At 40.1% G+C, this 14,631-nt stretch overlaps 1 protein-coding gene and 1 long non-coding RNA gene across 2 annotated transcripts in view; both read left to right on the forward strand.

Annotated features, from left to right (window-relative positions):
* Nucleotides 1-14,631, forward strand: part of LOC146690726 (nectin-4-like) — a 70,266-nt gene that overhangs the window by 3,085 nt on the left and 52,550 nt on the right. The gene's annotated exons all lie outside the window — the stretch shown is intronic.
* On the forward strand, nucleotides 208-11,968 carry LOC146690727 (uncharacterized). Its single transcript, XR_014915475.1, has 4 exons — nucleotides 208-784; nucleotides 6,522-6,627; nucleotides 7,352-7,439; nucleotides 7,780-11,968. It is a non-coding gene; the product is annotated as an uncharacterized LOC146690727 (long non-coding RNA).

The following is a 14,631-nucleotide window of genomic DNA, read 5'->3' on the forward strand; positions in this document are numbered from 1 at the left end:
CTTGTTACCAGTTAATCTTTATTATCTACTAATGCAACAGAAATATTTTCATAAATTATGGATAAAATAAAAGTAATAGCTGCACTTTTTTAAAACTATACCCTGCATCTTTGGTTTGAACAAAAGCAGACATAAACCTCATACTTCTAGGTAGCCTTCAAAGGTAGGAGCATTCAAAGCGCTTTATACTCACTCTTTCACATAAGCACTTTCTTCTATGCTTTTTAAGTGCTCATTAGTTAACATTTACACACCAATGGATGCAACTTGTTAGTATCTGGTCAGTATCTTGCCCAAGGATATCTGGCACTCAGACTGGGGGAGTCAGGGATCAAGTCATCAACCTTCCATTCAGTAGATGACCTTCTCTACCTCCTGAGCTACAGCCAACCCCCAGGAAATAATGTTATCACCAAGCACATGACACGTGCTTGGTGATAAGAAGCACATGTCATGCAAAGCAGTTTCAAAGAGACATGAGGGTTACTTCCAAGTCTCACCTGCATCCATCCACTCAATGTCCTCCTCGACCATAATTTATAAAACATACATGTTTAGCTTTTAGCACAACTCACTTTTTTCTGCCCTCTCTGTACATTTCACGTTCAGGTCTCGTTCATGTTTTTCAGATCTGGCCAGTCTTTGCTGGAGTCTTCTGTCAAAATAGACGGTGCAAAGCTACAACTGCTGAGCCTGACCTCTGATATAAATGGCCTTTATCAGTGTGAAGCATCTAACACATATGGAAGTAAACGTGGTCAGCTCTATGTGCATGTGGCATCAGGTGAGGTCAGCTTGGTTTTAGCTGTGCAGTTTGTCCAAATCTTTTTGAATTGGTTCCTGATTTTGGGGGATTTTAGCTTTTGTGGATGTCGTTTCATTCTGATCTTGTTCTGTTTCATGTTCTGTGGACTTCTTTCAAAAGAAATAAATAGAAACTTAAATATCTACTATGAGAGTAAAATGATGGACTTCTGTAGGCACTCCACCCACATCCAAATTAGAGGTTAGGAATCATTTGTAAGCAAATGGCTTAAAGAAATGATTGCCTTTGTTACGGCCGAGAGGGCCAGGCTGTGGGTGTGGACTCAAATGTGAACACAGTATTTTATATACAGTGCCTAGTTAAATTACAAAGCAGGTAACTATGAATGCTATGAACTGTGAAAGCTATGAACTGAAAACTATGAGGCCAAACTATGAACATGAAACTTACCTTAGAGCCAGCATAAAACAGACAAGTAAATGGATGACTAATGCTCCACTCAGTGCAGTACATATTACTCAAGTCAGTTCTACAATTTAAAACTTAAAGCATGTCTTAAATTAAATATACAGTGGAACCCCAGCTTACGAAGACCCCATTTAATGAAAAATTCAAGTAACGGCAATATTTCTGCCCGTGGCAAAATGCCCACTTAACGAAATAGATAAAATAGAAAATTGTAAAAAATTTAATTAAATTCCATAATGTTATGTACATGTACACGTATGTATGTATGCATGCATACGTATGCTTTCTTCAACCTCTGCCACCTCCTCCTCCACTAGGAACTTTGTCTTCAGCCAGCATCGCCTCACTCAAAAGGCGATGGAAAAAGGTGCTTCGACTTACGAAAATTTTGACTTACGTAAGACCCCCAGGAACGAATTAATTTCGTAAATCGGGGTTCCACTGTATTCTGTTCATGGCCATATAAGTTTCTTATGCCTCAGACTGTGTTAGTCTGAGAGATTTTGAATGTGCAGTGGGTGCATGTAGTCTTCTTTCGGCTGCCCTCCTTAGAGAAGCTAAGAAGAAATACTTTAAAGAAAGAAATAAAGTCTGGCTCCTTAAAAATAAACTATAAGGAAATGAGGGTTGGCTCAAGAATTTTGCTTATTTTTTTCAGACCATTTAAATCAAATCAAATCAAATCAAATTCAAATTTTATTTGTCACGTACACAGTCATACACAGTACGATATGTAGTGAAATGCTTGGACAACTGCTCGTGACCTAAAGAAAACAAAAAAGGAAAAGGCTATGAATAAGATAGGAAATAAATATGAAAAATTAAAAAGGGTAAATTTAACTAGGAAGGAATAAAATATAAATTAAGGTTAAAAATGAAATAACTGTACAACACAAATTAGAATGAAGGGTAAATTTAACTGGGAAAGAATAAGATAAAATATATAAATTAAAGTTGAAAATAAAATAACTGTACAACAAAATACACAATATAGAACTATATAAGAATGTATGAAGAAATCTAAATCTAAATAAATATATACACAATAACAGCAGCTGTACAAGTATTAACCGGAAATGAAGAATATAGTGACCAGTGTTGTGCAAAAACAATGTCCAGAATGTCCAGTGTGTGTGTAAGAACCATATGTGTGGGTCAGTACTGTGTGGTGGTGTGATTGAGAAACCGTATCGCCTGCGGGAAGAAGCTCCTCCTCAGTCTCTCTGTGTTGGTCTTCAGGGAGCGGAATCGCTTTCCTGACCTCAGCAGAGAGAACAGTCTGTTGTTGGGATGGCTGAGGTCCTTCACGATCTTCCTGGCCTTGGTCCAGCACCGCCTGCTGTAGATTGAGTGCAGGTCAGGGAGCTCGGAGCGGATGGTGCGCTCAGCTGACCGCACAACCCTCTGTAGAGCTCGTCTGTCCTGCATGGTGCTGTTCCCGAACCAGGTTAAGATGTTTCCCGCCAGGATGCTCTCTATGGTGCACGAGTAAAAGTTCCTGAGCACCTTGGAGGGCAGTTGGAAGTCTCTCAAGCGTCTGAGGTGGTAGAGACGCTGTCGGGCCTTTTTCACCGCGGTGTTGATGTGACAGGACCATGACAGGTCCTGCGTGATGTGAACTCCGAGGTATTTGAAGCTGTCCACTCTCTCCACTGGGCACTCGTTGATGACGGGGGTCTGGTAGTTCCTCTCCTGCTTAGTGCTGAAGTCCACTATCAGCTCCTTTGTCTTACTGACGTTTAGAAGGAGGTTGTTCCTCTGGCACCAGTTCTCCAGATTCTTAATCTCCTTCAGGTAGGCCGTCTCGTTGTTATCAGAGATCAGGCCCACCACGACGGTGTCGTCAGCAAACTTGATGATGGTGGTGGAGCTGGTAGTGGCCACACAGTCATATGTGTACAAAGAGTACAGCAGGGGGCTCAGAACACACCCCTGGGGGGCTCCAGTGCTGAGAGTGGTGGAGGCTGAGACATGTCCGCCCATCCTTACTGCCTGTGGTCTGCCAGTTAGGAAGTTGGAGATCCACTGACACATAGATGAGCTGAGTCCCAGATGCTCCAGCTTGGTGGTGAGTGTGGAGGGAATTATGGTGTTAAATGCAGAGCTGTAGTCTATGAAGAGCATTTTAACATAATTCCCCCTTCTAGTGTCCAAGTGAGTGAGTGATGTGTGGAGGAGATGAGAGATGGCATCGTCTGTGGAACGATTTGGACGGTAAGCGAACTGTAGTGGGTCCAGTGTGTCTGGTAGTGAAGAAATGATGAAGTCTCTGACCAGGCGTTCAAAGCACTTCATCACTACTGAGGTGAGGGCTACAGGGCAATAGTCATTGAGAGAAGCAGGGTGGGGTTTCTTCGGGACAGGAACAATGATGGACTCTTTGAAGCATGTGGGGATCACCGACTGAGATAAAGAGATGTTGAATATCTCAGTGAACACAGGAGCTAGCTGGTATGCGCAGTCTCTTAGGATACGACCTGGGATGCCGTCTGGTCCTGCTGCTTTCCTGGTGTTCACTCTTTTGAAGGCTCTCCTTACTTCATGCTCGGAGATGACGAGCACGTTTCCGGTGCTGGCAGTATCTTCCTGTCTGCAGCCGTTACCGCCGTTAACACTAGCATTGTTGGAGACCTTAGCTGCAGCCTCGAAGCGAGCATAGAAAGTGTTCAGCTCGTCTGCCAGAGTCACGGCCGCGTTCGTCATACCGGTTGTTGGTGCTTTATAGTCCGTTATTGTCCTTAGTCCCCGCCACAGGCTCCTAGAGTCACTCTGTTGGAGTTGTGACTCTAGTTTCCTCCCGTAGCGCTGCTTCGCCTCTTTCACCGCCCTCCGCACGTTATATGACGCGGCTTTGTACGGGTCCATGTCCCCCGTTGTGAGTCCCGTGTTGTAGGCAGCGGTGCGGGATCTCAGAGCGTTGCGGATGGTTTTATCCACCCACGGCTTCTGGTTGGGAAACGTTGTGATAGTCTTTGTCTCCACGGTATCATCCGCTAGTTTCCCGATGAATCCCACAACCGCTTCCGTAAACACGTTGACGTCATCGTCTGAGCTGTTTCTGAACATGCCCCAGTCTGCGTCATCGAGTGCGTCCTGTAACGCGGCCACCGATTGATCCGTCCAGCGCGCGACCTTCCTCTGAACTGGAACTTCCTGTTTCAGCCTTTGTTTGTATTTTGGCATGAGGAAGATGGCGGCGTGATCAGATTTGCCAAACGGAGGGCGGGATTGTGCCTTGTAGCCGTCCTTGACCGTAGTGTAGCAGTGGTCCAGTGTCCTTTCACCCCTGGTGGGGCAGGTGATGTGTTGATAAAAGTTCGGCGCTGCGCGTTTGAGGTTGGCGCTATTAAAGTCCCCCGTCACAATAAGCGCAGCGTCCCGGTGTTGTGTCTGGTGCTGTGTGAGTGCCTCATGCAGCTCGCATAAGGCGGTGACCGTGTCCGCTTGTGGTGGAATATAAACGGCACTTACAATGGCCGATGTAAATTCCCGAGGTAGATAAAAAGGACGACACATGATGGACAGTAGTTCCAGATTTGGTGTGCAGGAGCGTGTGAGAGGAACAACGTTCGCACTGTTGCACCAGTTGTTGTTCACCATTAAACACACGCCGCCTCCCCTTGACTTCCCCCGAGTCCCGTGTCCTGTCCAAATTTGCTTTATGCATTCTCATCTTTCATGCTAACCTCCATGTCCTCTTTTATTACATTCATGAAACGTCAGTGTTTCTCTTTTTCTTCTGCCTGGGAGCTAAATATTCAACATCTAAAATATTCACTCTCCCTCCTCTGCACACACCCAAACATCTTAGTCTCTCTAATTTTGTCTTCAACCTTAGCTTTCCCTCTGATTTACTAATTTCTAGTCCTGTCTATCCTGTTCACTCCTGATGAAAATCTGAGCATCTTCAGCTCAACATCCTGTATTTTTTTTTTCAGTGCCACTATTTGGAAACCATATAGCAGTATCATAGCGGTATCATCTCGTAAACCTTACCTTTCACCCTTGCTGCTGTCCTTCTGTCACAAATCACCCCAATATGTTTATCCACCCACTCCACACAGCCTGCACTCTCTTCTTCACTTCTTTTGTGCATTGTCTGTTGCTTTTGATGCTAGTTTTTACAGCTTCAGTGTTACACCTGTCTTCTTCTCATTTACACACATCACATATTCTTTCTTGCTTCTACTGGCTTTCATATCTTCTCTTCAGTCCGTACCTCCATCTCTTCGAGTTGACTTCCAACTCCTCCCCTGCGTCACTTAGTACAGATCACACTGTTGTCTGCAATGATCACAGTCCAAAAAGACTCCTGTCTGACCTCATCTGTCAGAATATCCATTACCATTGGAAACAAAAAGGGGCTCAGAGCTGATCCCTGATGTATTCCCACAACCACCCTAAACCCATCTGTCATCTCTGTCGCATATCTCACTGTCTCACTGTCCTCATACATGTTCTGCAACACCTTCACATGCTTCTCTGCCACTCCTGACTTCCTCATGCAGTATAAGTTTCTTTCTTGGGTCCCTAACATATCCTTTCTTTAGATCCATAAAGACCCAATGAAACTCCTGCTGGCCTTTTCTGTACTTCTCCATCAACACTCTGAAAGAAAACATCTGTAGTGCTCTTTGGCATGAAGCCATACTGCTGCTCATCTCTCATCTTACTTACTGTCATGCTCCAGGCTGAGGGCAATTGATGGTCATTTTATAGTTCTTCCTTTTCCAAATATTCACACCAGCAGTTGTCACCTTCTCACTGAACTACTTGCTGATAGCCTTGTAATCCATTACAGCAGATCTACAGTCTTGTCCATGATGTCCTTTGATAGCTCTTTGGTCTTTCCCATGGTGCAGAGTTGGAAAAGAAGGAACCAATTCTGTGGTTTCTTCAGTTCAGGCCGTTGAAACCAGAATTCTGGCTATTTGTTCTGGACTTCAGGTTGATATTTTGTCTCTTACCATTAAAATGAAACTACCATAAAAATTAGAGACAGTTCATTTCTTTTCCCGAACTGTATCAGACAGCTTTCTCACACCTTTCCCATCTTCTCTTCCTTTATCTTCACCCAAGACTAGAAAAGTTTTTGCCAGAACATTTTTGACCAACAGTACCAGAAGTGATCATTGTTAACCTGCCCTCAACCTACACGAGCTACATGTTTGATTTGTGTATGGTATATGTTTAAGTATTGTCTGAGTCATTTCAATATATGAAACATAAAACATAAATGCCAGATAATGTAATCCTCATTATATTCTTCATTCTTGTGTCCCTGCAGGATCGTGCTCTGCTGCATGGGCCTTACTTGGTGTTTTTATATGTGTTTTTTTCCTGAGCATCGTTGGGGCTGCAGTATGGTACTTTTATACACATGAAGATCAAAGGTACTTCATACATTAACTTGCATGTATCCAATATGTAGAATAATATTTAGTAGACCTGGCTTTAAAGCATGTGGACCTACTGTCCAAACTGAAGTATAGTAGAGTATATGTCTTTATTTATATAGGAATGGCCTAATTGGCAATTTTGATACTTTCTGTGGGGCAAAAAAAGTGTACTAGTTAGCGTGTTACAATAGACATTTTAGGCTAGATTTCATTTAGCGAGAGGGAAACGGAAGACTAGTTTGTGAACAATGTTTTTTCCACAGATGAAACTAAGTAAATCTGGTACCAAAATAGTAGAAAGGAAAAGGATGGAAACATAAAAAAGGATAATCTGAGAAGTACATATCCTCTTTAAAACACAGTGAATTTAGTCTCATAAAATGTTAATCTCAATGATTTCAATCAATATGGAGAATATGATTATTTAATGAGTATTGAGTGATGTTTTTTTTTTTTTATTAAAAAAAGTTGTATTGTACTGTCTCAGGTGATGCACCTAAATTACTGCATCGCTCTAAAATCAAAAGTGTTTCCAGACAATACATGATGCACTTCTTCGGACAAGCTCCTCGTTTGCCATTTGTCTTTGTTTTGCATATTTGGGTATCTGTCTTTTAACGTCGGGTTATTCATGCACTTGTTTGTTTTATTTCAAATCTATTGTGGTGGTGTTGGAGGGGAAACTGAACATTTTGAATTATTGTCCCAAAAATTCCAGGCGTAGGTTTACACTTTTTTGGCAGCGTGTCCCAACAAATGAACCAGCTGGTAACAGTGCAGCGCAACAAGAACAACATCAGATGGAGGTCAGTAACAGTTAATTCATTGAAATGTGCCATTGTTGTTTTCATTTCATTTTTGTTCCAGTCAAAATTAAATTTCTCTTTCCAAATATTTTGGCGCTATTTACTTGAATGTAAAATTATGTTATGCAGTTATTGCAGATATATTTGTAGTTTTAGTTTTGTACAAGTAATTTTATTAAATCTGCCCTTCTTCAAAAGTAAATCTTTTTAATTATTAATGTGTGCATTGAGTATTGTAGGAGTTTTTTTTTTAAAATATGCAGATACACTGAAAGTCTTTGCATGTTCAGATGAAATTACATGCCGTTTTAAACAAATTCTCTTATATTGTTTACTTCAGTAATCTCTGTGACAGCTGTGGAAGCAAAGGATGAGCAATATCTGGGCTGAATGCTCGACCAACATGTCATTCTAGAGTCAGCTACTAAATGAACAGATGAAGAACAGGTGGAGGTACTTGGTGTCCGTTTATCTCTCTGCCCCACTTTTGTTTATCATGTCTTAGTTTTTAATGAAGTTTCTTTATTGCTTTTTCTTGTACTGCCATGGCATTTAGGTTCTACCTTGACATACCAGCTCTGGCTAATATGAATGGCAGTTTTTCTGTGACATTTATATCTCCTGATAACACAAGCCGTTAAGCTACTGAGGATTTCAACCCACAGGGCTTCTGTTTAAAACAGTGTTATCAGTGTTATCAGTACACCACAGAGCCTCACACAGATAATAGGTTCAGACGGCACAAACAGTCAAGTGAAGCACACCGTCTGATTACCATATAGTACATAACACTTGAAAAATAGAGCCCCACCCTTGTTAGTGCACGGCAGATGTTTTGCTTGGAAATCTAACATAAAGCAACATACAAAGAAATTTGAAAGAAAAAAAAACGTATTTTAAAAAATCATAGTGAGGTTTTGTTACTGTGTTGAATTATTGGTTGTTTCGTTTTGTTTTTTTAATTAATTTGAAGAAAATCAAAGGTCTTCACCCTTGAAATTTTTTAATTTAACTGTAAAAAGCAGTACGTTATAGCATTTTACAGGAGAGTATAGTTACAAAGGTCACATTTCTCTCATTAATCATTAATCTTAATGACTGTATTAACTTAGATTACATGCTGGTCAATGTTTAATGTGAAACTAGAACAGAACACCAAAGCATACACACTAAAATGCTGGAAATTCTGTGGTGGTACTCAACACACTGCAGTTTAAAAGTCTGCTTCAGCAGGAAAGAAAAGTTTGAGAAAATTAAACAAGCTATTTATGATTTTATAGTATTCACACACGTAATAAGTTATTAGTTCGATGTTATCTTCCTATTTTCGCTCTTTGTCATAATGTGCAGTGTGAGGAATAATAAAAAACAGCGACTGATCAGCAAGAGTAACCAATTGATACAGAAGTAAAAGCAAAGATTTGTCAAGGTGTAGGAAAGAAGTATTCCCTACATCCCCCTTCATGAATCACCACCTTATCGCGGTAAAGGGGTTTGCGTGCCTTTCTGATCCCAGGAGCTGTGTTGTCGGGGACAGTTTGTCCCTGGTAGGGTCTCCCAAGACAATTTGTTCATGGGTAAAGGGCCAGACCAAGTGTGATTCAAAAGAGTTCGATGATGAGAAGTTACTTGACAAAATCTTGGTTACCAGTGCCCCTTCATAAGGCCAAACATGGTCAAGGAGCTATTTTTGGAAACACCCATTATTCATGGGTCCTGGCTGACCCCAGTTACTCCAGTGAACCCATCACCTGCTGGACGGGCCATAGTGGTCCAGTGTTACGTGGATCAGGTGCTAAAACTGGTTTGTGATATACGGTGATAATCAAGTGTTCCTTTTTGAGCAGTGTACTTTGTTGAGTATCATACATAATGAGAAAGGTTTTCTAAAATGTCCGCTCAGGCAAAACAAGCTTTGTTAACGATTTGTAACTCCAGCTGCTGTAGGTAGAGAGCAGTGACCAGTCTATAAAGTCACACTTCATACATGGATTTATGAAATTTATTGCTAATTAACAAACATTCATTGTTTTATGATTAGATTTTTTTCCCACCAGATTTGTCATAGACTGAAATATTATGTGATAGATCAGAAGGTGGGCGTATTGTGTGAGGATGTTAGCGTGATGTCAAGTTGAAAGTAAAATTTTAATCATATTCCATGTTTTCAAGTGTTAAGTGCTTATTCTAAATTATTATCATTGAATTCGGGGGGGGGGGGGGGGGGAGTTGTTTTGTTTTTAATGTTCTAGTGTTGTTGATTCACAGTTGCCATTGTCTCACTGGTCATGATGGTACTTATGTGAATGTTTCAGTATAAAACTTTTTACAGTTTTAAATAGTCAAGCAAACTGCAGCTATTAATGATTGCTACAAAACAATACCTCTTTTTATACTTTTTAGAAGTGTATTCTGGTACTGCCTAAAGTTTTTGTATTAAGCTGCTTCACTTTTGTAAAAGGTTAATTCACATATTTAACTGCTGTTTACAAACAAGCTTGAAGGGGGCCACAGCAGCGTGTTGTTTTATACTATTTATATTTTAGGATAGAAACTGCTGACTCATCTTGTCTGGATCTTGTTGCTAAATCTGTTTTTAGATTTAGTAATGGATGTAAAGATATTCTTTGCCTTTTTCCTGCATACTGCTGAATATTGTAAATTTAGTTACATAAATTTTTCATCCTTGTTAGCATTAGCAACGCTTACATGTGTATTTTAACTCTACATACATATATATTATTCATCAGATTTTTTTTCTTTCCTTTAAACCTAAAAATGAAGACATGACACTTTATGGTTTTAAACCTTTTCAGAAAGTAAGATCATTAAAAATGTTTTCATTTTTAAAGTATATCCATGCACCGTACATGATAACAGTGGTTCTCAAGCTGTGGAACATGGCCCCACTCGTGAAGCATCATGGAAAAAAAAACAAAATTATTTTTTTTTTTGTAAAGCCTAGTTAATTTCTCTGGAAAGTCGGCTTTTAACCTCCTAGGACCTGGCGTCCACATATGTGGACATCACATTTTGGGTTATTTAGACCAAAATACTCATTTTTGCTCTACAAGGGCCTGATATCCACTTATGAGGACATTATACTGCCACTGTTCTATCAAAATTTTAAACAAATATCTTCATATGTGGCTTTCATTTTTCTTAGAAATAAAAATCAGGTTAAAAAAAATATCTGGTAATTCTTTGTTTTTACATTCATCGGGTCCCAATCAGCCCAAATATCAAAGAGAAATTAAAACTGCATGACGTGGAAGAGTTCGGGTCTTAGGAGGTTAATGCTGACTTTGAACTAAAATTCATCTTGTACCTTTTTGATTTGTTAATGAGTAATTAATTACTTAACTAATTACAAACTCCTTGATGTGGACACTAAACTTTTTTTAATTATTGAATTTCATTCATTTAATTTTTCCTTTGTACAGTGGGGCATGTCAGAAAAAGTTTGACAACCACTGTGCTAAAGCATTACACGGGTAGGTTTCCATGTTGTTAGAAAACTATTTACCACCATTAATTATTATTATTAGTAGTATTATTATTTAATACTGTATAGCCTGTACGGCTGTCTCAAATGGCTGTCTTAATGCTGACAGGAACATTAACCACCTGGTGTTTTTTTTTAAAGGTTGAATAAACTGAACATTTGAAACAAATTGAATGCATCCAGAGAATGTTAAATCTTTATCCCGATTGCCAGGACAAAAAATTTCTCTGAATTGTGTGAATGAATTGTATTCATCATTTTGATTTGAATTAGTTTCTGTAACAACTGTTTATTATTTGTTCTTTTGTCATTACATTGTTATAACTATTTATAATTTGTATGCTTTAAATAACATGCAGTATACCTACTCTGACAGTCCAGGCTGCATTGATATAAAACTTGATTATTATACAATTAATACACAAGTAAGACAACTGGCAAACTGAATAGGTTTCCTGCAGTAGCATTGTGCTAATAACTCTCACAGATGTTAATGTTGCATTCCTTTCTTTTAGTTCAATAAAAATCAATTAATGCCCAAATGTCCTTTGCTGAAAAGCTGTATCACTGTACCAGCGTCATCCTCTTCACAGCACATTAACTGAAATTGGTTCCCTATAGAGCAAGTGCACAGGAAAAAAATATATTTGTTTGATTTTTTTTCTTTATGTCTGCCTGGCGTGCAGGTAACTGAAGAAATTTTATTAACACAAGTAATGACATAGTTATAGCTGTAATGTAATTATTGTAATTACTTACCACAGTAACATGTTACAAAAATGTCATGTGATTACAGTAAAAGACGAACTAGGACTCCAGAAGAACAGGAACTTGATTTGCTGCAGAGATGTTAGACAAATTTTGTTATGACTCAGATTCTCATTTCTCACAAAGTGTTCTCTGTCATGTCTTTGCTTTTCCATGTTTTGTTTTTTGTTCTTGTTTTTGTTCTTGCTATTCCTTTTTTATGTACTTAAAATTAGGTGTTTTAGGAAGACCTTAAATAAAGTATACAGGACAGACACCACTTTGAGAGGATTAATTAAATCTGTAGCCTCTGATTCTTCTGAAAATGCCTGATGGACTTTAAATATCAAATTGTTTGTGACTGAGATGTTTTGCTGTTTTGTTTTTTATTTATTTTTTAATGAAAATTTAATTGATCATACATTTGGCCGACATGTTTTGGATTAGCCTGGTCTGGATGATCTCTCTTCTTTGGACTGCAACTCTGTGCAGTCCAATTCAATTAAGACACGGAGATGAAGGCAATTCTATAATTAATAGAGTCGAAGATAACTAAGAAAACAATCACATCATCTACTCGACACAGTAATGTTATATAATGTCCACAAGAGGTCACTGCAGACCATAAATTGGCTAAATGGCACATGCCTTATAAGTGACTAGCAGTGAGGCAAGAAAATGGCAAGCTAGCAACAGCTAAACTAAACAATAAACAATAGAAAAGTCCTTTAAATGCTGGATGTAATCATCATGGGAGATTCTGGCCACTGCTATTAACTGAGTACTAAATAATTAAATAATCCTACAAACATAGTATTAATATGCTGAGGCATAACTTTAACATGCACAAACAACTATAGCCATTATCATACCAATGAATCTGTTCAAGGGAATAACACTTACAGGTTCATTAACACACAATTAATCACACAAAACGGTGTTACAACTGCTATGCTTTGCTGCTGCTCCTTTAGACTCCCACTCTCCCTCTGCGTGCTGAGCACATGGCAGGGCTCGCAAAATCGCTAGCCTGACGTCCCGGAGCTAGCGATTTCTCCATCGGACGACCAAAATCTATCAGCCCCGCCCGTCGGGCTATATGTTAACCTGACTGTGGGTTTCCAGCGTAATGTTATACAATCTGCCATAACCTCATGGCCACTAGATGGCACCCTAAGACCATAAATGAATTTCCGGCTTGTGTATATATATTGGCAAACCGGACGTCTACAGATTACAACAATTCAGTGCAGTAGCGGTTTTAGATACGGGCGAAACGGGCGGTTGCCCGGGGCGGCATCGTGGTGGGGGGCGGCATCACGGGCATCGGCAAAAAAAAAAAAAAATGCTCGTACGCATGCTGCCCCGACGTCAGCCAGGGAATGGCATAGGCATCGGTTTTCTATCGCCCATTTTCTGGGAGTAAGGGCACCCTCCCTTTTGCGAGGTGTGCCTGCTGGGAGGAGAGGGCGGGGCGGCGGGGGATTCTCTGGCTGGCTGGAGCAGTATCTAATAATAATTAACTCGCAAAATAAAACAAAATAAAAACAAACCAACAAACACGAAAACACCAGACATTATGATACAGACTAATAATTTGCACCGATGTATTTTCGAAATTCTGTACACGAAAAGTGAGCGCGAGAGCCCTCAGTGCGCCTGCTTGGTGCTGAAGTCAAAGTAAACTTTATTGTCATCTCCGCTACATACAGTCCAGTATATAGAGAGACGAGACGACGAGGCTCCAGTTACAGCAGTGCAAGTAAACAAACAATATATATAAGAAGAGTAAGAAAATAAATATACACTTTAGGACTCGGGGTAAAGGGATCAATAACAATTTAAAATTTACAGTTTGATGATTTAAAGTCTCACACACAACCTGTCGAAAGGGGAGGGAGACCTGCTGCTTCCAAATAGAGCACATTTCATTTATAATGTTGTAAATCCAAGCCCATTATGCTACTCACCCCCTCCCCCCTGTGCTGAAACGTAAGCGTAAGCGAATCACTCACTCACCCCTATGGGCTCAAAATGTGGTCATAAATATTTTGTACTTGTAAAAAAAGATTTGTACTTGTAAAAAAGATTTGTGTGTGCGTAAAAAAGAAAGATTTGTATGTGTAAAAAAGATTTGTGTGTGCGTAAAAAAGATTTGTGTGTGGACTTAGAAAAAAAACCCCTGCAAGTTACAAGTACGGATTTTGACCCTATTTTTCTTCCTTTCATCTGATTGGTCAATGTCATGTCAATCACAAATGTAACAATCCAATCAGAGAACAGATGGGTTTGGCTGTCGGAGGGGCGCTTTTTTGATGGTTCTTTAAAGAACCATGAAGACATCTGAAGAACCATTTAAGAACCATAATTTTTCTGAGTGCAGGGTGGCTGTGGCTACAATGTAGCTTACCATCACCAGTGTGTGAATGTGTGTGTGAATGGGTGGATGACTGGATATGTAAAGCGCTTTGGGGTCCTTAGGGACTAGTAAGGCGCTATATAAATACAGGCCATTTACCATTTACCATCAGCACAGCCCTGACCCCCAGCAGCAGGAGCAGCAGGAACCCCTCAACAGCAACATTGTACCCATCAGGTAAAACATAGGCTACTTTTACTTTGCAACAAGGCAAAGCAAACGTATAGTATGATGCAATCCCATATTAGATTCTTGAATGTGTGTTGTTGTTATTCAACCTGGTTCAATGTGCCCCTTTTTAACTTTGAACGTCTTTAAACGTCTCTGCACAGCCCTGCACACACACATCGAAAAAAAAAAGATTGCCTCAACAAAAGGGCACTTTGGTCACCCATCAGGAAAGGGGCAGGTGCTCAAGCCCCTGCTGCCCCCCCCTGCACGTGCCTGCTGGTGGGGCATGCTCAGGCTGTAACGGTTTGGTGGGGGGCACTGACTGAGGCACATGTGGTTCTGGCTGTGAT

This window comes from Copadichromis virginalis, linkage group LG16 (genome assembly GCF_057382275.1).
Source record: "Copadichromis virginalis isolate Kocher_CV1m ecotype Utaka linkage group LG16, C_Virginalis_male_GT1.1, whole genome shotgun sequence".
In the NCBI taxonomy this organism is placed as follows: Eukaryota; Metazoa; Chordata; class Actinopteri; order Cichliformes; family Cichlidae; genus Copadichromis; species Copadichromis virginalis.